This window comes from Talpa occidentalis, unplaced genomic scaffold (genome assembly GCF_014898055.3).
Source record: "Talpa occidentalis isolate TD23 unplaced genomic scaffold, MPIMG_talOcc4v2.1 talOcc4.5, whole genome shotgun sequence".
In the NCBI taxonomy this organism is placed as follows: Eukaryota; Metazoa; Chordata; class Mammalia; order Eulipotyphla; family Talpidae; genus Talpa; species Talpa occidentalis.
Window position 1 is genome coordinate 33,517,230 of NW_023604861.1, and position 24,176 is coordinate 33,541,405.

Consider the following 24,176-nt stretch of genomic DNA (forward strand, 5'->3'; position numbering starts at 1 on the left):
AAATCTGACTGGAGAATGGGGGCAATTAGAGGGGAAAGGAGTGGGTGGTAAAAATAAACAAATAAAAAGTGTCAAATCATTAAGATTGGTCTTTGGTCTAAATATTTTACAAACTGGACATACATATGACCTACCCTTACCTCAGATTTACAGACGATGTATATTCTCTAAGAGGGCAGAATGTTCTAATTGGCTAGAAACACTAAAATGCAAATACTAAAGCTTCTTTCCCACTACTATCAACCTGTACCAGTCAAAGCAATGAATATCCATTTAAGGCCGAACTGAGACATAGATTCTATTATGGCACATACAAATTAGGTTGACAACCATGAATATTCTTTAAAATGCCAATGAGAAAAACAAGTGTATTATTCTGTCCAAATGGATAGGGACTCAATCACAAAATACAGGAGCTAGACAATGACTCATATAAAGTGGTATTAATGATAAGAACAAAACCCCAGATCAAATGACCTCCTGTATTTAGGATATTGAACCAACACAGGATTATTTGCTGTCCACATTGAAATTATTGGCCCATATCTGGTACGAAATACTAAAATGGGAATTAAAAAAATTCCTGCTTAACTACAAGAAAACAGAGATGACGAAGTTCTAATTATCCAAATTAATATGGGAATAGGAGAGAATAAAATATAACAAATAATTTTAAAATTGCTTATATTAAAAGGTAATTTTGATCTTCACAAATATGTAGCTTGCCAAGCTACTGCAAATTCCCATTAAAAAAAATTTTAATTACTTAAATAAAGATTTCTCTATTTATGCTGACTATCCTTTTTCCATCCCCACAGTGTAAGTAGATTATAACATGCCTACCAAAAAGTTAAGTTTCTGCTATTATTCTTATTGGCTCTTATTATACACAGCCAGAGACACTGAAGTAATAACTTGTTAATTCCCTCCCCTAGGGCAGAAGAAAATGGCTTATAAATTCCTGTTTATGAATGTAATTTAGGAGAACACAGTATTGAACTCTATTGAGTAACAAGATTAGTAAGGTAGCAAGGCTAATATGAAATTGGGAATAAACTTTGTTTCAGATAACCTGATACAGATGACATCAATATTTATTTGATACAGTTTATAGGTACATTATGGGAAGGGGAGAGGGAACCACAGACTAGAATATAAATTGGTACACCAGCAGTAAATTGAATAAATCCATTGGATTAGATGGCTAAATTTCAAAAACAGCAAATAAGAATCAGAAAATCAAAATTCTACTAAAGGTAATTCATATATATGATGGAAAATGAAAATAGAAATCTTTTATTTAATTTCCTGTCACACCCAAATACCTCTTCTATCACTACCATTTTTTTTCTTCTGTTAGGTAAAGTAACTACCTACTATACCAAAACGAGTATCACAATCTGGACCTGAATCAACCTTTGTTTAAAATTTAACTTTCTTGGGCCTCCCCGGTGGCGCAGCGGTTGAGCGCTGGGTTGCGAAGCTGCCCGCAGCCTCAGCGGCGCCGGTTCATTCCCCGGATGCTCCACAGTCACCAGAGGAGGGTCCCGCATGGCTCTCCTGCCACCCGCTGCTCCCCTGCGCAGTGTATTTAGTTGGTCTGCCTGTTCTGTTCCCCGCTCTGGCTCTGGTGAATTCTCTCGCCCTCCTGCGCTTCTGACTGTACCCAGTGCTAGTATAAATAAATAAATAAATCTTTAAAAAAAAAAATCTAACTTTCTTACACAAATAAAGTCATGTATTTAAAGTATCTCTAAGTACAAACACTTAGTGTTAATATATAAACTATTTTCAACAAGATTTACTTTATTCAAAATTAAACTATCTTTAAAAATGCATTATTTGTCATTTTTAGTTTTTATGATATATTTGTACGCAAAAATGTGTATTTTTCCAACACTTAACTAAGGCATGGTATTAATTTTTTCCACACATGCATACCTAAACATGCAAACCAGAAAATCCACTTTATACTTTTAAGATTGATATATCACAAAATAGGAACACCAAAAGCAAAGAAATCATAATGAAACCATTAACATTTTAGTTGTAAATGTTCCATAGAATTAACCTGCACAACAGTTAGACAAAAAGAAAATAATGTTTTAATTACCGAGAACTACTATTCTTTTCGAAACAGCTTCTAGAGATACACCATAATTAACATTCACACTACTCAAATTTCAATAGTTCTGTAGCTAGACAAATATTTTTTGGCCCAACATTTAAGACTGAAAAATAGAAATCAGAAAAAGTTCTAGGGAAAATCCTTTGTAAAGGTATAACTAATTTAAAAATTCCTAAATTCTGAAAAATTGAAATTGAGATGTTTTTGTTAAGTACTTCTTTTAAAAAGCTGAAATTTATTAGTTAATTCTGAAGGAGGTACTACTTGAAAACACCACTAGATGACAACCTTGCTTCACAGTAAAATATTACCATCCTACTATTAGACCCTAAGACTCAGAGTATGTAGTAAACTAGCTTTAAAATAAAGGTTTCTGACATTTATTGTTTTCTGTTGGGGAGTAGAGATATCAAAGAAAATAAAATAGGCTATTATAACTTTAGAATTTGTGATTGCTATAAAGTTCACTCAAGGTTTTAAAAACTCATTTAGTAGGCATTAAAGAGGTATTCAAGATATATCTCCTCATAGGAAAAAAACCTGAATACTATCATTGGACAATATTGTCCTCTATTCTCTACTATGCTCATCTATTGGAAATAGAGGTATTAAAAAGTACACATAAATTATTAGAAACTAATGCTTTTTCTGTTGTGGAATAGTGATAATGAGTAATGTCAACATTATTTCAATAACAGCTTTTCTCTGACGTCAAAATAAATAAGTAATTTTAAGATAATAACTATAAGACAGATGATAATATAGCACAAAGTTTGATTCTTATGATCTATTTTCAGGTGTTGAAATACTTTTCCCAAACATAAACCAACCCTTGAAGACATAAGGTATAGAATGCCTATTTGTATAAAAAAAATAGCTAAGTAAATCTGTGATTAATTCCTTTGAAATTTCATAATTGTAGCAACAATGGAAGCCTGTTATTATTTATTTTTGCAAGCCAAGTCTTTGCATAAATTTGAAGGTACAAAATGAAGGCCTTTTATTTTTTATTTTCAATAGAGGTTATAAATTATCCTTCCTCTAATTCAACATTTTCAAACATTAATTCAGAAGCAGAGTGAAGTTGTTTTTAAATAACTCATACTTTAAAATGCAAGATTATTTCGTATATTTGTCATATTTTCCTCAGCACAGGTAGAAAACCAGAAATCAAGTAGAAAGGCTCACTTCAAGCCCGATCATCTCTTGCTCTACCTACAATACAACATCAATGCCTACAGAGTCTATGCCAAGAGTCACCCAGCAAATAATGGCAATTAAAAACTCCAAAAAATAAAAAAAGGCTGCATAAGAAAATTAAATCTGAGCTTATTTACATGATTTTCTATAAAGAAAATATATAGCCACAATATTAGAAACATTCTTTTTAATTGTGACTGTAGTGTCAACCAGTAAGAAAGACATGGGAGATTTAATTGATACTATAATATAGATAGAACAGAAGTGAAGCAAGTCACAGACTCATAAAAATAATAGTATAATTTATTAAGGAGGTAAATAATACAATGAAGTTAGTTATTCATCTATTACATGAATTGACAATGAAAAAATAAAGCTTCTAACACCAAAACAATTGATAAAAGTATACTACTTTGAAAGAGAAAAATAATCACCAGGAACATTAAAACTTTTTTTCTTAATTAAGGTAACACTGGCTTACAATACTATATACAACTAAGAGGGTTCACACCTCTTCAGATATATATCACCACACAAGACGCACCACCAAAGTACCTATAGTCTTCCGTCACAGACCACTGGTCTCCCAATCCCTTTGCTCCCATCACCAACTCCACTGTCTCCCTCTTGTAGTCTCAATTCTGCAGTCACATTTCTAGGATTAGTTCTAACTTTAGCGTTGTCTGTTCCTTCGCTTTGTTTCTCTATATTCCATGAGTGAAATTGTCCTGTAGTTATCTTTCCCCCTCTAACTTATTTCACTTAGCATCACCCGCTCTAGCTCGATCCATGTTGTCACAAATGGCAAAATTTCATCTCTTTTTTTAGCTAAGTATTCCACTGTGTATATACACTAAATCTTTTAATCCAATCATCTGTCGTTTGGCATTTAGATTGTTTCCAAAGCTTGGCTATCATAAATAGTGCTCCAATGAACAGAGGAGTACGTACATCCAACACTTTGAATTAGTGTTTTTGCATTCCTTGGTTAAGTAACAAGGAGTAGCATTGCTGGATCATGTGGTAGATGTATTTTTATATGCTAAGAAATCTCCATACTATTTTCCATAAAGGATGGTGAAGTCACATTCCCACCAATAGTGTATACGGATTAATTTTTCTTCACATTCTCACCAAACCTTGTTGTTTCTGCAGTTTTGATATGGGCCATTCTCACCAGTGACATGGCATTTCACTGTGATTTAGACATGCAATTCCTGGATAGTAAATGATATCATGCCTATTTTCATGTGCCTGTAGAAGCCTCTGTATGTCTTCTTTAGAGAAAGCTCATTTAGCTCTTCTGCCTGTTTCTCTGGCTGGGTTCTTTGTTTTCTTGTTGCTGTATTATAGTTCTTTGCAGGTCTTAGATAATAGTTCTTTGTGGGATGTAAGATGCACAATTATTTTCTACCATTCAGTAGGATGCCTTTTCATTTTAATGATAGTTTCTTTTACATTTGACATAGTGCCATATGCTTAATTTTGCTTTTCTTTCCTTTACCATTGGAGATGAGACCCCAAAGACATCAATGAAGCTAATATCATGGAGTGTTTTGCCTTTTTTGGTCTATGGATTTTATGGTTTCAGGTCTCACAACGAAGTCTTTAATCCATTCTGAGTTAATATTTGTGCATTATATGAGAAAGTGGTCTAGTTTCACTTTTTGCATATGGCTGCTCAACACCATTTATTAAATTGACTTTCCTTTCTCTACTGTACTATGCTTGGCACCTCTGTTACAGATTAACTGTCCATATATAATTGTGAGTTTATTTCTGGGCTCTAAATTCTATTCCATTGGTCTGTGTGTCTATTTTTATTCCAATACTACACCTTTGATTACTACAGTCTTGTAATATATTTTGAAATCTGTGAGCCTGATATCTTTATTTCTCTTTTTTCCCCCCAAGATTGCTTTGGCTATGTGGGGTCTTCTGTGATTTCAAATAAATTTCATTAGTGTTTGCTCTATTTCTTGAAGAATTCCACTGATACTTTAGATCGGGATTGTACTGAATCCATATATTGCTTTGGAAAAATGGAAATTTTAGCAATGTTAATTCTTCCAATCCATAAGCATGGAATATCTTTTCATTTCCTTGTGACTTCTTCTATTTCTTTTAGCAGTGTTTTATAGTTTTTACTGTATAGGTCTTTCAATTCCTTTTTAGGCTTATAGTCACATACTTAGTATTTTTTGATGCTAATGTAAAAAAGTTGTTTTTATGATGCCTTTCTCTCTAGTTCATTCCTTGCCTATAGGAAAGTAACATATTTCTACATATTTATTTTGTAGCCTTCCACTTCACTATATTAACTTATTGTTTCTAATAGTTTTTTAGTGGTGTATTTAGGATTTTCTTTGTATACTACCATGTCATCTGCAAACAGTGACAGTTTTACTTCTTTTCCAGTTTGAATCTCTTTTATAAAATCTTTCTCTAGCCTAACTGTTCTAGGACTTCTCATACTATACTGAATAGTAGTGGTGAGAATGGATATTCTTTTTGTGCACCTGATCTTAGATGAAAAGGCTTCAGTTTCTCACCATTGAGTAAGAGGCTAGCTGGGTTAATATATATGGTCTTTCTTCTGTTGAGATATAAGGACATATAAAAAACAAATTTTAAAAGCAGCAAGAGAACAAGGATACATTACATACTGAGGGGGGGGGGGAGTAAGAAATCCACTAACTTCTCATTAAAAACAATTTATTCCAGACTGTTGCCATGGCAGTGGGCCGCGGCTGTCTAGCCTGGCTACCTGGCTAGGTAGCGTCGCTGTGTGGACCCGGCTGATACTGTACAGGGGGTGGCCCGCGGGACTACAGAATGGGCTGAGGCGGTGGCTACTGCCCGGACAAGAAGTTAAAGCCGGGTTTGAAAAAAAATGGAGATGTATGAAACCCTCGGAAAAGTGGGAGAGGGAAGCTATGGAACAGTCATGAAGTGTAAACATAAAGACACTGGGCAGATAGTGGCCATTAAAATATTTTATGAGAAACCAGAGAAATCTGTCAACAAAATTGCAACAAGAGAAATAAAGTTTCTGAAGGTTTGGGAAAAAAAAAAAAAACAATTTATTCCAAAAGAAAACTCACTACTCATTAAAGTACTAAAGAGCCAACCTATAAATCTATATCCTAAGAAAATAACCTTCAAGAAGGAAAACTAAATAAGATTCCTAAATGAAAGCTGAGAGAATTTAACAGACACACAATTCAAAAAGTGCTATAAGAAGCATTCAGTCATATGCAAAATGATACAAGAAGAAACTATAAGAAAGAATTAAAAGCACTGAAAGGGTAAATATGAAAAAGTAAATATGTTAAACAGAAAATCTTCTAAAACTATCTTTAGACACATATGCAAGTTTCTTTAAAACTATAGACTGCTTAAAGTAAAATAAACCTATTGTGAAAAGTATATATATATATATATATCTGTATATATATATCTGTATATAGATATATATATCTATATACAGATATATATACACACACACACAGATATATATATAACAGAACAGCAGGTAAACAAATAAACTATAAAGTTCTACATAGGTCATGAAGTATTATTGTTTGAAGGCAGACTTAAAGATTCCTTCTGCAATTTTAGAAGAGCAAACATTTTTTAAAAGGACACTAAGAAGTATAACTGAACATGAAGTACAGGAGACAAAACAGTGTATGTACTAGAAATACATGTGACATCAAAAAAGATGGTAGAGGGCCTCCCCTGGTGGTGCAGCAGTTGACCACTGGGCTGCGAAGCTGCTCGCAGCCTCTGCAGCGCCGGTTCGATCCCCTGCCACTGGCGAGGGTCCCACATGGCGCGACAGACCTCTCCTGCCGCGCCCACTGCTCCCCTCAGTAGTGTATTTCGTCGTTCTGCCTGTTCTGTTCCCCGCTCTGGCTCTGGTGAATTCTCTCACCCTCCCATGCTTCTGACTGTACCCAGCGCTTGTATGAATAAATAAATCTTAAAAAAAAAAAAAAAAAAAGATGGTAGAGAAGGAGCACAAAGAATAAGTGGGATAAACCGAAAACAATGAAATGAGAGAGTAAAACCAGATTATCAGTAATTATATTAAATGAAGACTAAAATAAGTCCTATCAATAATTACATTAAATAATGAATTAAACACTCCAGGATTTCAACTACTAAAAGAAGGAGTTGGGGAAAGAGAATTGAGCTCAAGTCATTAAACTACCAAAGGATTGAAGCTCTTATGAAAACTACGAAAAATCATTCCAAGGCATTCTAGACCTTCAATAGGTTGACAAGAAGCAGCAAGGTCAGATTTCTCTCTAGAATAGTTATTCCAATCTGTATTCATATAAACAGCTTATAAATTTGTCTGTTTGATCACAACCTTGCCAAGAGACTGTGTTGCCGTCTATTTCTTAACTTTTTGCCACCTTTTAAGTGAGTAAGGATATCTCAGTGTCATTTTAAATTTCATTTCTCTGAATGCGAGCAATTTTTCATATGATTGAAGACCATTTTTATCTTTGAGAGTGTCTGAACTGCCCTTGCCTGTCTTTTTCTGATTTTTTTTCTATCAGGTTATTGCCCTTATTTATCTATTTAGTACCTTAATTTTGAGTTCTTTATATTATTAGGGGTTTTAGCCTTGTGTCTGTTTTATATGTTGTATCTCTTAGCTTACCATTTGCCTTTTGATTTTATTTATGGTATTTCTTGCTATGCACTTTCAAAATTTTTATGTAGTCAAATGTATCAGTCTTTTATTGCCTCTGGATTTGAGTCAGAAAAAAGGGAAAGAGCCTTTTCCTACACTAGGGTTGAAGAGGAATTCTTCCATGTCTTCTACTACATGTAGTTTATGTTATGTATGGTATAAAGAAATGAAGGTAATTTTACCTTTCTCTGAATGACTACCACGAAATCCCAATACCACTGCTTTCAGAAGTATATATATCTTCATTATAGTACTTTAAGATGTGCCTGTGCCACTTTACTATCTTTCAGCTCCAAATTCACCTTTTGTCACCACTCCCAACTGTGAAAATGAGTCTGATTCTTTTAAATGTATTTCTATGATAACAATAGATTTCCTAATATTTACCCAACCTTAATTATTTTTAAGAAGTCTGTATGCTTTTGCTTAAAATTTGTGTCAATGTTAATGACTGTTATTTATCTGCAGTTTTCCTTCTTTGTACTGTTTATATGTTTATATTGAATCACTTACATAATATGTAAATTTATGGGACAATATAATTTTAGGTTTCAGTGTTGTACTGGCTTCATAAAAGAAAGTTTTCCCTCCTTTTCTATGGAATGATTTGCAAAATATTTAGGATTACCTTATATATAGATTTGGTAGAATTTCCCTGGAAACCACCTGTACCTGAGTGCTCTCTAACAACATGATAATACCCTCTATTTCTTCTATAGATAGTCTTCTGCTTAAGCTTTCTAACTCCAAACAGGATCAAGGGGAAAGTAGGGGACAGGGGATTTGAGGGGAGGAAGGACACAAGTCAAAGACTGATAGGGAAACAAGTTCCTTCCATTTCTTCAATTTCCCTTAAGACAGTTCAATGATAAAATTTATTTCTAAAGAATGTTTTTCTTTATATTGGTCCTGCCTTAGTATTGATCTCTTAAGCCAGTCTTGAAATAAAACTTACTGTGATCTTTGCAAGCTCAGCAAATCATGGCACTGACTTAAAATTCCCAATAGATTTCTGGACTAGAGGGGTTCTTGGGGATCCATCAAGTCATCCATACAAAGTTCAGCCATTTGTGGGGGAAAAAGAGCAATTTTATATCTCACAATTTGATATACAAAGTTAATCTCTGTTTTTAGAGTAAAACTAAATATTCTTCAAAATTATATCTCCTTTAAGTGTATATATAAACTATGAAGATTGCACTGGTCTTTTTAATTCAGCTAAAATTCAGGGCCTGGTTTTCTCAATAATGGGTTACATTTGTTAAATGAGTCTGGTTGGTTGTAAGCAGAAAAGTGGGTAAAATAAGAATAAAAGTCCTTGTAAAACATTAATATAATTTCTATAATCAAAATAATGTTAAAAAAGGAAAGTGTGCAATGGATTCCAGCAAATATGAATAGCTACATGGAGAAACAGTACTTCTACAAGTTGGAAGCCACATATCTAAAAGGCAATGTGTATGGCAACAAATACTGAAAAACTGCATTGTATGCTTAATCCTTTGAACACCATTAACAAAACTTCAACCTTTGTCAAATAAAGATGTGACTTTTTTTGATAAGCTAAGTTTCTTTTTTTTTTTAAAGACTTATTTATTTACACAAGAACTGGGCTACAGGTCAGATGCATGGAGAGGATGATTCACCAGAGTCAGGGGGGAACAGAACAGGCAGACTGATGAAATACACTGCTGAGGGGAGCAGCGAGCGCGACGGGAGAGGTCTGCCGCGCCACGTGGGATTCTTGCAGTCCAGCCGGGATTAAATCCGCACTGCAGAGGCTGCCAACAGCTTCACAGTGAGGCGCTCAACCACCTGCACCACCAGGGAGGCCCCAATAAGCTAAAATTCTAATAAAATAATCAGCTTGTTACTGTAAATTGGGTTATGTATGAATGGCTATCAAATATAATTGCTAAAGACAAACTTGCATATTTTACTAAGGACCTATATGTTTTAACAAGTTTTTCAAACACACATTACTGTTTCCTCCCTTTAGCAGTACTGATTTGATAAAAATTATCTGTGGTCTAGTTTTTTTATAGAATCCAAAAGTTTCCAGGTATGACAGAAATTTTCAATCGAAACCAATGAAGTATTTCTGTCTGCCCTAGGACATAAATGGAAAAGTTCTATTAAAATCACTAAACCATTTCAGAAACACCTGACAATTCTGTATTTAATACAAAGTCCCATTGCCGAACCCTGGAACATTCTTATCATAAGGATTTACTAAAATGTGAGGCAACTCTATTTGTATCAGTCATTCCAAATAAGGAGAAGAACAAAAGACTGTCGTATTTTGGGAAGTTATTTTTAACAAATATTAGACAATAGCATGTATTATTTGTTCCTATCTTAATGATATGGTGAGTAATAGACTATTAATCATTTTGCTAGTTACTCAGGGTGGACACAGCACGCCTTTTTTTCTGTAACAGGTCGATTAGTAAATGTTAGGTTTTGTAGACCTATATGTCATACTATATGTCATAGCTATTCAACTCTGTCCTTGTAGCACAGCTTCTTAACTCTATCACTGGCTATTTTTCAATAAAAAACCTTATTTGCAACACCAGATTGTAGGCCAGATTTGGTTCACAGGCCATGATTTGCCAGTCCCTCATTTAAGGTAAAGGTATATAATCAATCTTTTTTCAAAAACTAGATTCAAATGATACCACTCAGACATAGATTTAATCCTTAAAAAAATTAAAGTGTACCACAGATTTACATGTTATATAATTCATTCCAAACATTTAATTTTTGAGCATAGCCACTACTTCTTAAGCGAATTCCTTATTTACAAAAACAAAAGGCAAATGTTTAATAATAATACCACATGTAAATAAGAATGTGAAAATACCTGTCTTCAGCTTCTAAGACTTACTAAATTCACATCCATACTAAGAAAATTAACATTGACTTTCCACTCTCAAATTTCTTTCTATTCTTCCTATACAAGTAAAATAACATGTGACAAGAAATAAATGTTCTGTCTACCTATACACCATTTCATCATTTACTTGAGATCCTTATATCTATGAGATTACCAAAAAGTAAGATAAACTTTATGATGAGATTCAAAATCCCTAGGCTAGAAAGATCTTGTTTTTATCAAAGTAACTCAGAGACTATATAAGGTATTCTAAATAAAGGAAATCAACTTTTTCCAAAAGTGATACAATATCAGAAATCCACATATGCAAAAATCACATGAATTTACTTACTGGCAACAATAAGTTAAAGGGGCCCGGTTTAAACAACAAAGGCTGGAGAGGATGTGGAGATAAAGGAACCCTCCCACAACTGCTGATGGGAATGTGAACACTAAAAAGGGATCAACTGTATGATCCAGAGAATCTACACCTAAGAATCTACCCAAAGGACACAAAAACACTAATTTGAAAGGAAACCTGCATTCCTATGTTTACTTTATTGCAGCACTATTTACAATAGCCAAAATATGGAAACAACCCAAATGTCCCAAAATAGACCAATGGACCAAAAAGGTGAGGTATATTTATACAATGGAATATTACTCAGTGATCAAAACAGAAAAACTCATGCCATTTGCAGCAAAATGGATGGATATGGAGGGGATCATGCTAGCTGAAAATAGTCAGAAGGAAAAAGATAAATACCAAATTGTCTCACTTATATGTGAAATATAAAGAAACCAAAGAAAAGGTCAAGAAAAAGTCAAAACTAGCAAGCTGACCACAGAACTAAGGCATAAAGCAAAGGAGGGGGTGCGTGGGGCAGGACAGGAGAGGGATGAACCCAAGGGAATCTGGCCATGGTTCACAGGGGATACAGAGGCAGGAGAACTATGAGGCCTACAGTGATGTAAGAAAAAAATTTTAATTAATTAATTAAAAAAGGTGTAGGTTTAACATTCAATAGTAAAAAAAAATAAGTTGTTTATTTAATGCTCAGTGTAAGAGAAGAACTTTAAGCACTGTTTGTATATTAACTTATTAGCCTTCATACTATACTATGGGGTAGCTGTCACATAAATTTGCACCATAAAACAAATGAGAGAATTGAGGCAACAAGCAGTTAAATAATGTGTTCAAGATTTTGTCTTATTAATGAAAGTATCAGACCTGACCCTGGCTCAACAGAGTTGAACGTCAGAGTCCATGCTCTTAACCAACAACCACACTCTCAAGAAGTAGGTATAAATCTAAATGTTAATAGGGGTATATAGTGGTGTTTTCCTATTCTCAGTAATCCATCATAAAAATCTAGTTGAGTGATGTAATTCTAATTAATTCTTTTTTTAATTGAGGTAACACTGGTTTACAACACTGTATATTATCAAGAGGAATAGGTTTCTACCTCCTCAAATGCATGTCACCACACTATACTCACCAAATACTAATTAATTCTAATGTAAATTTTAACTATTCAAAAGTCATGTGAATTATTAATCTCAGTTTCAAATGCAAATTGACTCAAATATGCAAGCCCATTCCACAGCAGCACTTTCACAACCCTTACTTCCTGCGATCCATTAGATCTTATATACTGGGAGCATAGGCAAAAAAGGAAGAAAAAGGGATGCTGCAGGACAATACTAGAGAAGCTACAACAGCAACACACAAGTCGAATTTAACAATAACATTCAATCAAAACTAGCTTATATTTCCATTTGAGAGTATGTGTCTTAGATACACAGAAATCTACATTCATACATTCCTTAAATAAACTTTTTGCTTAAAGCACTACATTGCCAACTAAATTTACACATGAAAGTTACTGTGATAAGGTAAAACATTTTAAAAAACCACCAACAGTTCAATCCGATTTTTTATAACAACATGTTCAGGCAGGAATAATCCAAATAACATTAGCTAATATGATAATAATACTGATAAATCTCACACTATCAATTCTAAACTAAAACTAGTTCACATTAGTTCATAACCGAAACTGTAAGAAAGCTCCAAAATACATTAAAAAAGCTATTATCGCATAACAAACATGACCACTCTTCACCATGCCATACTAGGTATGCAACATAATTCAATCAAGAAGGCTTGCAACTTCCCTTTATAAGCAAATATAATACATATAACATACAGCATTGTATTATAAAATAACATGTAATAAGGGAAATGGTTATGCACTGTCCTTTGCAAACATAGTAGCACTAAAAACAATATAATTTCTTAAAGCAAAAGAATATTGGCAAGTAAATTAAACCAAAAAGTATGAAAAGTCAAAACATAGCACCTCATTCACTCATACCAATTCATGCAACTTTACCACAATTTGGTGGTAGTGTTACCACTGAGTGAAAAACTCAGAATGTGTCCAGATGTAAGAGAATTACTTCAATTGTGGTCCACACATCAGTGCCAAACCTCAAACTCTGCGTTACTCTTTCAGAAACTAACCTAAGAATTTATAACATTTAGAACAATCTGACATTGCTATAAGAGTTTATAGTTTATAAAAGCATTGCTATATTAAAAATTGAAAATTTAAAAACCTGCAGACATCTGGAGAATCAGTGACTTAGACATTATTTCAAAAAGAACAGCAATCCCTTTCAGGTAAATGTAAAACTAATTCTTTGAAAATAAGAATTTTGTTTAAATACAGAAGCTGACTTAGCAGGTCTGTGGTAAGATTGAGATCTATTTCACTACCAGATAATGCCAACTGCTGAAAATCACACTTGTTCACAAGGGTGAACAAAGCAGCAAGATGGAAGAAACCTGAGTCCCTAAGAAGGCTGCACAGAATTCCCCACAACTCTGGTTTGTTTTGTGACAGAGGGAGGAAAAGCTTACATTCTTTAGACCTTTGAAAGGTGGGGGTCTCCATTATATTAGTCTAGTTTTCAACCCAACTACTACAGAGCTGTTTTTTATTTTTGAAAATAAATTTTATTTTTATATTCCCCATACAATTGCAACCCCCTTATTTTGACCCCAATCTCTCCCAGCCCCACCCCCCAACCCCCAAAGAGTGTCTCTGGTTCATAGTTTTTTGTTGATTTTGATTTTCACTTTCTTATAGTTATTCATTTCAGAGCTGTTTTTTAAATATTAAGAGAGTCTTTCTCCAACCAATTCTTAAGAGTTTAATTTAAATAATATCGATGTAAATGTTTGCTAACATTAGTATAAACTGGTAAAAACTTTATGGCCCTGTTGCCCTTTCAAGATAATCAGACTTCAGTAAGCATACCATGCTTTCTGCCATGTATCATTTAAAAATATTTAATATTTTAAAATATCAAGTCCTTTCTCATTACCTTGTACCCCTTAAAGTATATACCACTCCAGTGTACTGTCTTTTTTATTATAGCAAATCAAAATCTACTCTACAAAAAGCTTAAAAAAGTTTCATGTTCCTTAGGAACACTAAAACAATATACTAAAAGACACCAAAAACTGCAAAGTGCCCACTTCTTTACGTCATAAAATGCCCTACAATGAATTACAATTTTGTCTTCCTAAACCCCTTTCTAACCATGGACACTTAGCTAACAAGCAATTCTGAAATACCAAAAAGAAAAGTACAGATTTGTAGCATACTTCACAAAATAATTAGGACCTAAGAAAAACACTAACAACTTTTGAAAATAGTTTCTACTTAACAATGCTTTCTTTGAAAGAATACTTCAGAGTCCCTTCAAAAACAGCTGGCAGTCCCAAGCAAAGAAATTACAAGATATTTCAATATTTGCATCTAACTAAACACATACTTCTTAAAGATTTATTTATTTATTTATTTATTTATACAAGAACCTGGGTACAGGTCAGATGTGCGGGAGGGTGAGAGGATTCACCAGAGACAGAGCAGGGAACAGAAAAGGCAGACTGACGAAATACACTGCTGAGGGGAGCAGCGGGCACGACAGAAGAGGTCTGCTCGCCATGTGGGACCCTCGCTGGCCGGCCGGAATTGAACAGGCTCTGCAGAGGTTGTGGACAGCTTCACAGCGCAGCGCTCAACCACCTGCGCCACCAGGGGAGGCCCTAAACACATACTTCTAAGTGTATGTTTTGTATTCAGTTTGAAGTAAACATCAATGAATACAGAAAAATGTGTAATAGATCATTTTCTGCATTTCTGTAACATTTTTCTTTCAACAGGATTTTTTCACAACATTCATTTCAGAAATGACAATTTTGTACTCTACAAAAAAGCTTAAAAAATTTTCCTCTTGGGCCTCCCCTGGTGGCGCAGACTGGGCTGCGAAGCTGCCCACAGCCTCTGCAGCCCCAGTTCCATTCCTGGCCACTGGCAAGGGTCCCACATGGCACGACAGACCTCTCCTGCCGCACCCGTTGCTCCCCTCAGCAGTGTATTTCGTCACTCTGCCTGTTCTGTTGCCCGCTCTGGCTCTGGTGAATTCTCTCACCCTGCCGCACTCTGACTGTACCCAGTGCTTGTATAAATAAATAAATCTTTATAAAAAAAAATTTCCTCTTCCTTAGGAACACTAAAACAATATAATGAAAGACACCAAAACTATTTAGGGTGACACTAGCATTCAATCCACAAGTGCTTGAGTTTCTATTGTGTACTTTGCATTCTGCTAAATGTTAGGAATACTACAGAAGCAAGACTTGATCCTTGCCTTGCAGAAGCTTATAAAACAATCAAGCCAGTTTAACTAGAGAAGTCAAATAGTTATTTATTTCTCTAGGTCTAAAATTAAAATTTTTTTATGACAAAAGGTAGGACTATTTCATTAACTTTATCATAATTACCTATCAATTTTCTGGGCACTTAAACTTACATATGTCCCTCATTCTCTCTCACAATAAAATTTGAACTGAATCAATTCCAAAATCAATTATAAAATGTTGGCTTAATTAACCAATTTTCCCCATAAATATTTATATTTAATGTCTCACATTATTTTAAAAAGTCCACTTTTATTAATTTTCAAAATTCTCAAGGTTCTACTTAGGAACTTAACATCTTCACATAATATTCACGTCTTCTAGAAAGCTATAACCGAATTTTATTTGCATTTTATAGTAGAGGAGTTGGGTGGGGGGACTTTTGGAGAATTAAATGAAATGATCTGTAGGTAACCAAATTTATAAAGACTGTTTTAGAATTGCTCCGAGTCTCTAATATCAGCAAGTCAATAAACTAATACTGATCTGATCAAATTTTGTCACAGAACTCTTAAAAACATTTCCAGTTTTTCTTCTTAAAATAGTTAATGATTCATAATGCATTACAATGCTTTTCTCCCTCTCTGACAGCTCCTTAAAGGCTAATTCTGCTCTAAAATGCTGAATTTCTGGCATTTGGGTTGTTTCCAGGTTTTACCTATTATAAATAATGCTGCAATAAACATAGAGGTACAGTTGTTCTTTTGAATCAATGTTTTGTGTCCTTTGGGTAGATCCCTAGGAATGGGACTGCCAGGTCGTATGGTAGCTCCATTTTTAGTAGACTGAGGAATCTCCAGACAGCTTTCCATAGTGGTTGGACCAGTCCGCACTCCCACCAGCAATGTACGAAGGAGAGTTCCTTTTTCACCACATCCTCGCCAACATTTGTTGTTGCTTGTTTTTTGACATGTGCCATTCTTACTGGTGTAAGGTGATATCTCAAATGTGGTTTTAATTTTCATTTCCCTGATTATAAGGGATGTTGAACATTTTTTCATATGCCTGTTGGCCAAAAATAGATGACTGGATCAAAAAGATGTTGCATATATACACAATGGAATATTATTCAGCAATCAAAAAAGATAAACTCATGCCATTCACAGCAACATGGATGGAACTAGAAGGAATTATGCTCAATGAAATAAGCCAGAAGGAAAAAGAAAAATATTAGATGGTTTCACTTATAGCAGGAATATAGGGGAACCAAATAAGATATCAGTGTAAAAAAATAATAACAGTACAATACACAACAAAGCAAAAATGAACAACTATAAATCAAAGACATATTGCAGGGGAGGAGGAGGGAGAGGCAACAGAAGGAGGGAAGGAGGCGCACAGGGGACTGAGGTGATGATGCATGGATGCACGGATGAAGGAAACTATGGGGACTACACCTGAGGGGGTGGGGGAAGTAAATATTGTATAAAAATGAACAACGATGTAAAAAATAAAAAAAAATTGTAAAATAAACATAATAGTGCTTAAAATAAAATAAAATGCTGAATTTCCTCAGTGCTTAAACCTAGCCTCTTTTTATTTGACTTGATGTTTAGGTCATAGATCAGTACTGCCTAACAGAAATATAACACAAGTCATGTATTTTAAATTTTCTAGTAGTCACATTTTTTTAAAAGAAATCAGGAAAATTAATGTTTTAACACAATATATTGAAAATATTTTAATATGCAAACAACATAAGTTAATGAGTTATTTGCATTCTTGTATTTCAAACTTGGAATATAGTTTTACATTTATGACATATCTGATTTTGGACTAGACACAGTTCAAGTATTCAGTAGCTATAAATGGCCAGTGTTGGTAAAGTCCTCACTTAGAATATCTGATCCATGTACTGATTCAGTCATCACCTGTATTCCGAGAGATTTCAAAACTTACACCCCAGTCTTTTATAGATTTTTATAATTCAGACTTGTCTTCTGAGTGCAAGATTAGTAGTTCCTAATACCTAACTGGCATTATTTTAAATGACTCAAAGGTACCTCACACTCAAATACTGTTCAACTTCAATTCATGATGCACCCCTCATTAATGTGGTCCTCTTCTAATAGTTTCTATTTAACTTACTATGATCAGTTTTGGTGTACATTCAAGCCAGGCACCTAGAAATCAACCTCTTGAAATCTTCACACCCATTCCACATCCAATCATCAAAAAAGTTCTGAAAAACAGAAAGTATTTCCCAAAGGGGGAAGAGGGTGGGGAAACCTTCTGTCTATTTACCTCCTAAATATCTCTCAAATCAGTCTACTGCTCTCCATCTCCACCATTACCATCACTCCAACCCTCCTATTCCTGCCTAACTCCAATCCAGTTTCTTCAAAGCAAATATACCTCAAAACTTAACTATGGCATCATCTCTACTTTCAACCTCCCATCCTGATAAAATTTCTCAAGTGATTTATCTTGCCATTAGACTAAAAACAAAACATACCCTGACCTACAAGGCCTGAGCTATATGATCTAACGCCTAAGTGCCTCTAGCCCCATCTGATTACAATGCCCCTCTGTCTTGTCCTCCATCCATCTTGGTCCATCATTCCTTCCTCTCCTGTACTCATCATGCCCCCAATAGCCATATTAAATTTGCTTATGCTGCTTTTCCCTTACTTAGTTCTTCTAATTCCCACTCATCCTCCACATCTCAATGAAGCATTGTCTGGTCACCGTGAAGAAACCAAATTTCTTTTACAAGCTCTTATAGAACCATGTCCCTTCTCATCTCTAGTATGTTTGGCAGATACAGTATGTTTCAATATGTAATTGATGGCTTTCTGCTCATAAGACTACATCTAATTGTGTTTAAAAAAAAAAAAAAGAAGCTACCACAAGAGGTTCAATAATTATCTGCGAACAGGTACATTAATCTGCCATGTTTTTTTCCTGAGGTGGCATACACAATTATTTTTTTATACATTGTTAATTTTAGAAAATCTTGCAGATTTCCCATATCTGTGTTAATCACTTTCAAAAACACCCTATAAGTGAAATGCCAATGTATAATATTTAAATTCTAATTTTAAATGACACCCAACAGGGGCCTCCCTGGTGGCGCAAAGGGTTTATACTCAGCACTATGAAGCTATCCACAGCCACTGCAGCACAAGTTCAATACCCAGCCAGGGAAGTGAACCACATGGCACAGCAGACCTCTCCTGTCTTGCCCATTGCTTCCCTCAGCAGTGTATTTCAGTAAACCCACCTGTTCTGCTCCCCCCTCTCATCCCTCACACCTCTGGCCTGTACCCTAGCTCTTGTTTGCATAAATAAATAAATCTTAAAAAAATAAATAAAAATAAATTACACCCAACAATAAACACAATGCCTTGTGTATGAAGCATAAAAATTTACTATGTATATTTCAGTACATACATTACTATAAAGGGTTACATATTTCTTTGCATTATGACTTATTGTTGTAAAGACAGAATAACTTCAGTAGCAGTATAATGAGATGAGAGTAGCTATTTATCTATACATTCCCGGTTATAAAACTATGATATGCGTGAAAAGTGCTAGCACAGGCCCATATATTCATACCCATCAAGCAGACATGTAAAACCTGCAGGGACGATAGTACTAAGGTATGGGTAGGCTCTGCCCAGCCCTTAAGTACAATGCACTATTTTCCTCCTTCTCTACACACCACTGTATTCTTTCTGGCTACCACTTGATAACACTTCACATTATTGTCACACATTGCTTTCCCTCTCTGCTTTTCTTTTTCAATCTATGACTTCACAAAATGTTTCTCAATTTTTACAAGAGAATTTTTGCATGCTGGATGTACAGTCTATTTTTTCTAAAAATTATTTGGAGGTAATGGGTTCTTCAGCTACTTCAGATCCTGCACATTTCAAAAAATAAGAATTTCTAGATACGATGGGACCTAACTGTAACAGGATATGTCAAATGCCAATATTCTTTTGTCAAAAGTAAAAAACAAAACAAAAAAGGAGTTATATTTTAATGGTTAAGTGTCAGAATGTAATTTTTACTTGATTTAGCAAATGCTGCTGTGTGAGAGAAAATTATTTTCAACCTGCTGAGGCAGCAAGTTTCTTTTTATACCCCCTTTATGCTTGAAGCACTCAAGACTATAGGCAATTGAAACTAGATTTATAGGTTATTCACAAAAAAAAAAAATCACTGCAAGCAGCACCTTAAAACCTGAAAAATTGTACAGTTCAATGGAATACAGTCTTTAAGTTTACAGTATCAATAGAAGTCAGGCAATATGTACCCTATTTTGAGACAGGTGGTCAACAAGCCTTATTTTCAAGCTTATAATTAAACAATATAAAACAGAGATAGCTATAAATTTGTTCATTAAATAGGAAATATTTCAAAACAGAAAGATCTCTCCAATAAGCTCTCCTGAAAATCAGATAGAAAGCAACTGGTTTCTTCTAGAGTTCTTCAGCATAACCTATTATTGTTTCATCTAACAAGGGTTTTATGATTCTGATCCTTTCCAAAAGAGTGTACTAAGAGTATGTTCATGTCAAAATGGTAAAGACAAAGTATTTTATAATTCTGGATAATAAAAACTTCCTGTACTTAATATACAATCTTATAAAGAAGTACCAGTATTCTTTACCAATATGCCTACACCAAGAGTTATGTTGAAATAATATAAAAAGGCAACTCGATGTCTTTATATAAACTCTTATTGAAGGACTGTTGCTAATAGTGTAGCATATGAAGGTGTAGTTATATTGATGATGCAAAGTTTGTTTCTCATTTGAAGACTGGAGTCATTCACCTGAAATCTCTTGGGAATAGCTGTCTTGGAAAACTGAAAACAAACAAGAAAGGCACAGACAGGGGTGGACTGCATAACAGGAATATGAATTCTTATTCTTGATCATTAATGTCTTAGGGAGGAAGCTTCTAACTAACGGAATGTGAAAAGAAGTTCTCCATCTGTGAACAGGTGAAAACTTAGAAATCAGAAATTCCAGAAAGATGTACTGAAGTTGTGTAGTGATCTCAGGGCAATGTATGGAATAGAGAAAGCTCCTCAAGTCAAAGAGAGCAATAACAACTTTATAATGCATATTACCTTTCCATGCTTCTAATTTTTTCAATTTGTCCCATGGTATTTCTCTAGTACTAAATTTTGATAAAGACACTTATAAGCTATAATTTTTCTTGTTCAAAGGCTGAATGGGAGCGGAGTTTGACATACTTGGCTCAGAGTATATTAGTATGGTGATGGTACCAGTAATCAGATAATCCCAGAGGGTAAGATGAAATATCAGGGAGACAAGGCAAGAAAGGAGACTTTTAAAGTTTATTTTCTCTTTCCCCTCTATCCCCAACCTCTCCACCAAAAACAAAACCCCAGGAAAGAAACCTGGTTAAATCTTGGATGTTAGAAACCTGGGATTCCTAGGAAAATACGTTCTTTAAGAATGAAAAATAAAAATGCTATTTCTAATGCTACCTTATGGCATCTTGATTTCAAAACTGCTGGATAAGACAAAGACACAATATAGTGCCTTACCTTTTCAGACAGTCTTAAACTTCAGAAAAATACAGACCTATCCAGATTTTTAGATAAACCTAATCAGCACTTAAATGAACCACTGCAGGGTAAAGGTTCTTCGATTCCAATACTATAATTTTTAAAATGAGAACATTAACTTTCTAAAGAATAAAGTAAAGTCACACGCCACAAAATTCAATTTCTAATTTCAATCCAATTTAAAGATTAATTGGCTTTAATCCAACTTTTTTTTTAAATGTGGTATTTTGGGTCAACAATTTAAATTAGAAATAGTCACCAGAGGTAGGTAGAAATGAGCACTAAATCTCTTTTTTGGACATTTGGACTACCTATAATGCTGAGGAAATTGTTAATACTCTGCTTCAATTTCTTCATCTGTACATTGATGGAGTTAAATTATACAACCACTAATTCTGTGGAAAATACCTTTTTCTTTTTTCTTTTTTTTTTTTTTTAATAGAGGCATGTTTTATTTATTTATTTATTTATTTGTTCGTTTGTTTGGTTTTGTTTATACATGCACTGGGTACAGTCAGAAGCACGGGAGGGTGAGAGAATTCACCAGAGCCAGAGCGGGGAGCAGAGCAGGCAGAAGGACTGAAGTACACTGCTGAGGGGAGCAGCGGGCGGCAGGAGAGGTCTGCGCGCCATGTGGGACCCTCCTCCGGTGGCCGGGGAGCAGCCGGGGATCGAACCGGCGCCGCAGAGGCCGTGGGCAGCTTCGCAACCCAGCGCTCAACCACTGCGCTACTGGGGAGGCCCGGAAAATACCTTTTTCAAAAACAAAAACACATCTGATTCTGTTTCTATTTTTAAAGTTTCAGATGGTTGATAAGATTAGTAGAAATATACAATTTCCCCTTAACGGAACTCTCCAAAGAGGAAAAACAAGCAAGGCAAAGAATGAAGTAAATCTTGTATCTAGACAAATATATTCAAATTCAATCCATCCATATAATCAAGCATTACAGAGGTCCAATACCATTTAGATCATTAAACACAGCCACTAAAGTCTAAAATTCCTAAGTTCTAATCAGCAAAACTTAAAACTTTCAGTGCTATTGGCCATTAAGAAAAAAAAAAATACTTTCAAGTTTGCCAAGATGGCTACTGTTGGAGTTGTATTTTAAAATATTGATTTCTCTGGGGTTCTGATGAAGACTAAAGACAGGAGAAGTGAAGTATAATAAAACAATAACATTCTACACATATTGGTACCCCTGGTACATATACATATTGGTACCCCTTGAATATTTTCTGACATAAAAAAAACTCAACACTAAATGTTTCCCTAAATTAGTAAGTGAAGCTGATAGAACAGATTTAATATTGTTTAAGTATTTTAGTATCTATTTCTTTTTTAGGTCCTCAGTGAATAGACTGAAAATGTAGGAGATTCTCTTGTCTTCTTTGGAACAAAATCAGTCTGCTCAAGACTCATCACGAATTACATAAAACTCTCAAATTCCTAGAAAGATAATCTTATCAGATCCAGAGAGAACTCCTGGCTTTGCTACTCACCACCACACAAACACAGCAGTCAGGTAGAAGAAACAGGTAACAGGTAATTTACAACACAAAGTAGCAAACATTACAATGTAGCATTGCTAGGGATTTAGAACAAAAATAACAAAGCAGTGAGGACCTGGAACTCGACCTAGAGACCCTAGCTAGGGAATTTTGATTGGCCAGCTTTCCAAGCTCAACTGTATCAACTTTGGGAGGGGTTGGGGGAAGGAGCCATTCCCAAACTTCCAGTGGATGCCTGAAACCCTGTATATACCATACATACATGCACATGCATACATACATGCATACATACCCATGATAAAGTTTAATATATATAAGGCACAGTAAGAGATAAACAACAATAACCTAAAAATAGAACAACTGTAACATTATACTGTAATAAAAGTTATGTGAATATGCTCTCTTTCTCTCTTTCCCTCTCAATATCTTTTTGCAGACATTTTCCAAGCCCCCATAGGTAACTGAAACCTTGGAAAGCAAAACCACAGAGAAGTGGGCACTAAGTATATACAGAAAAATGTCTTTGCATGCCTTCAAAGAGCTTAGAATCCAAAGAACAATTCAGTATGTGTTTGGAACCAAAATAATTAGACTAGATTTTCTAAAGAAGGCAGGGTCTTGTTGGAAATTAGTAAAAAATTAAGTTTGTAACTGAAATTATATTACTAATTAAAGAACTGAGGCTCAATCTAATAATGGGAAAAGCTCAAATTGAACAGTGAGTCAAGATTATTCAAGACAACCTTGTAAAGTATACTGAAATTTAGAGATTCCAACAAAAAGAACATAAAACTGAGTTTTTAAACACTGAGTTTTTAACTTTGTATGGTGTTCCATACAAAAACTGTAGGGAACAATAATGTATGACACTTATGAGCATCAGATTTGCAAACTGGCCCCTGAGCTCACAATCCAACACCAATTTCTAGCTAAGTCACTTATGGAAAAGTACTAACAATTCCTGCCTCCTTGTCCTCACCTATAAAATGGAGTACCTGTAGGATCAGGAGCAACATCTTCAAAACACAGGTGTTCTATCACTAATCCAAAATTTAACTCTCAAAATCAAACCCCCATCTCTGGGGCACTTGTAGCCTCCAGAATCTGACCCCAACCTTTCTCGTGTTATTCCTCACTGGAGTCACTTTTACTTCCAGGTACCATATAGATCAAGTGTCAGTTCTACAAACAACAAGCATGCTCCTACTTCTGGGTCTCTTTTCCAGCTGTTCTGTCCAAAGACTTTTCCTTACCACCTTTTAAAGTCCAAGTCTCTGTGGGAAACTCTCTCCTCTTCAACCCTGTTACACATTCGCCTGTTCCTCCGTACACTTTACCACCCCGATGTGTGCATTTATTCTTTTATTGCCTTTGCACTAAGATCAGCGAGCAACCAGAGAGCAGGGTCAAGTCTTTTCCATGCTC

At 34.8% G+C, this 24,176-nt stretch overlaps 1 protein-coding gene across 4 annotated transcripts in view; it reads right to left on the reverse strand.

Moving 5' to 3' along the window:
* Window positions 1–24,176, reverse strand: part of TDRD3 (tudor domain containing 3) — a 132,619-nt gene that overhangs the window by 107,465 nt on the left and 978 nt on the right. The gene's annotated exons all lie outside the window — the stretch shown is intronic.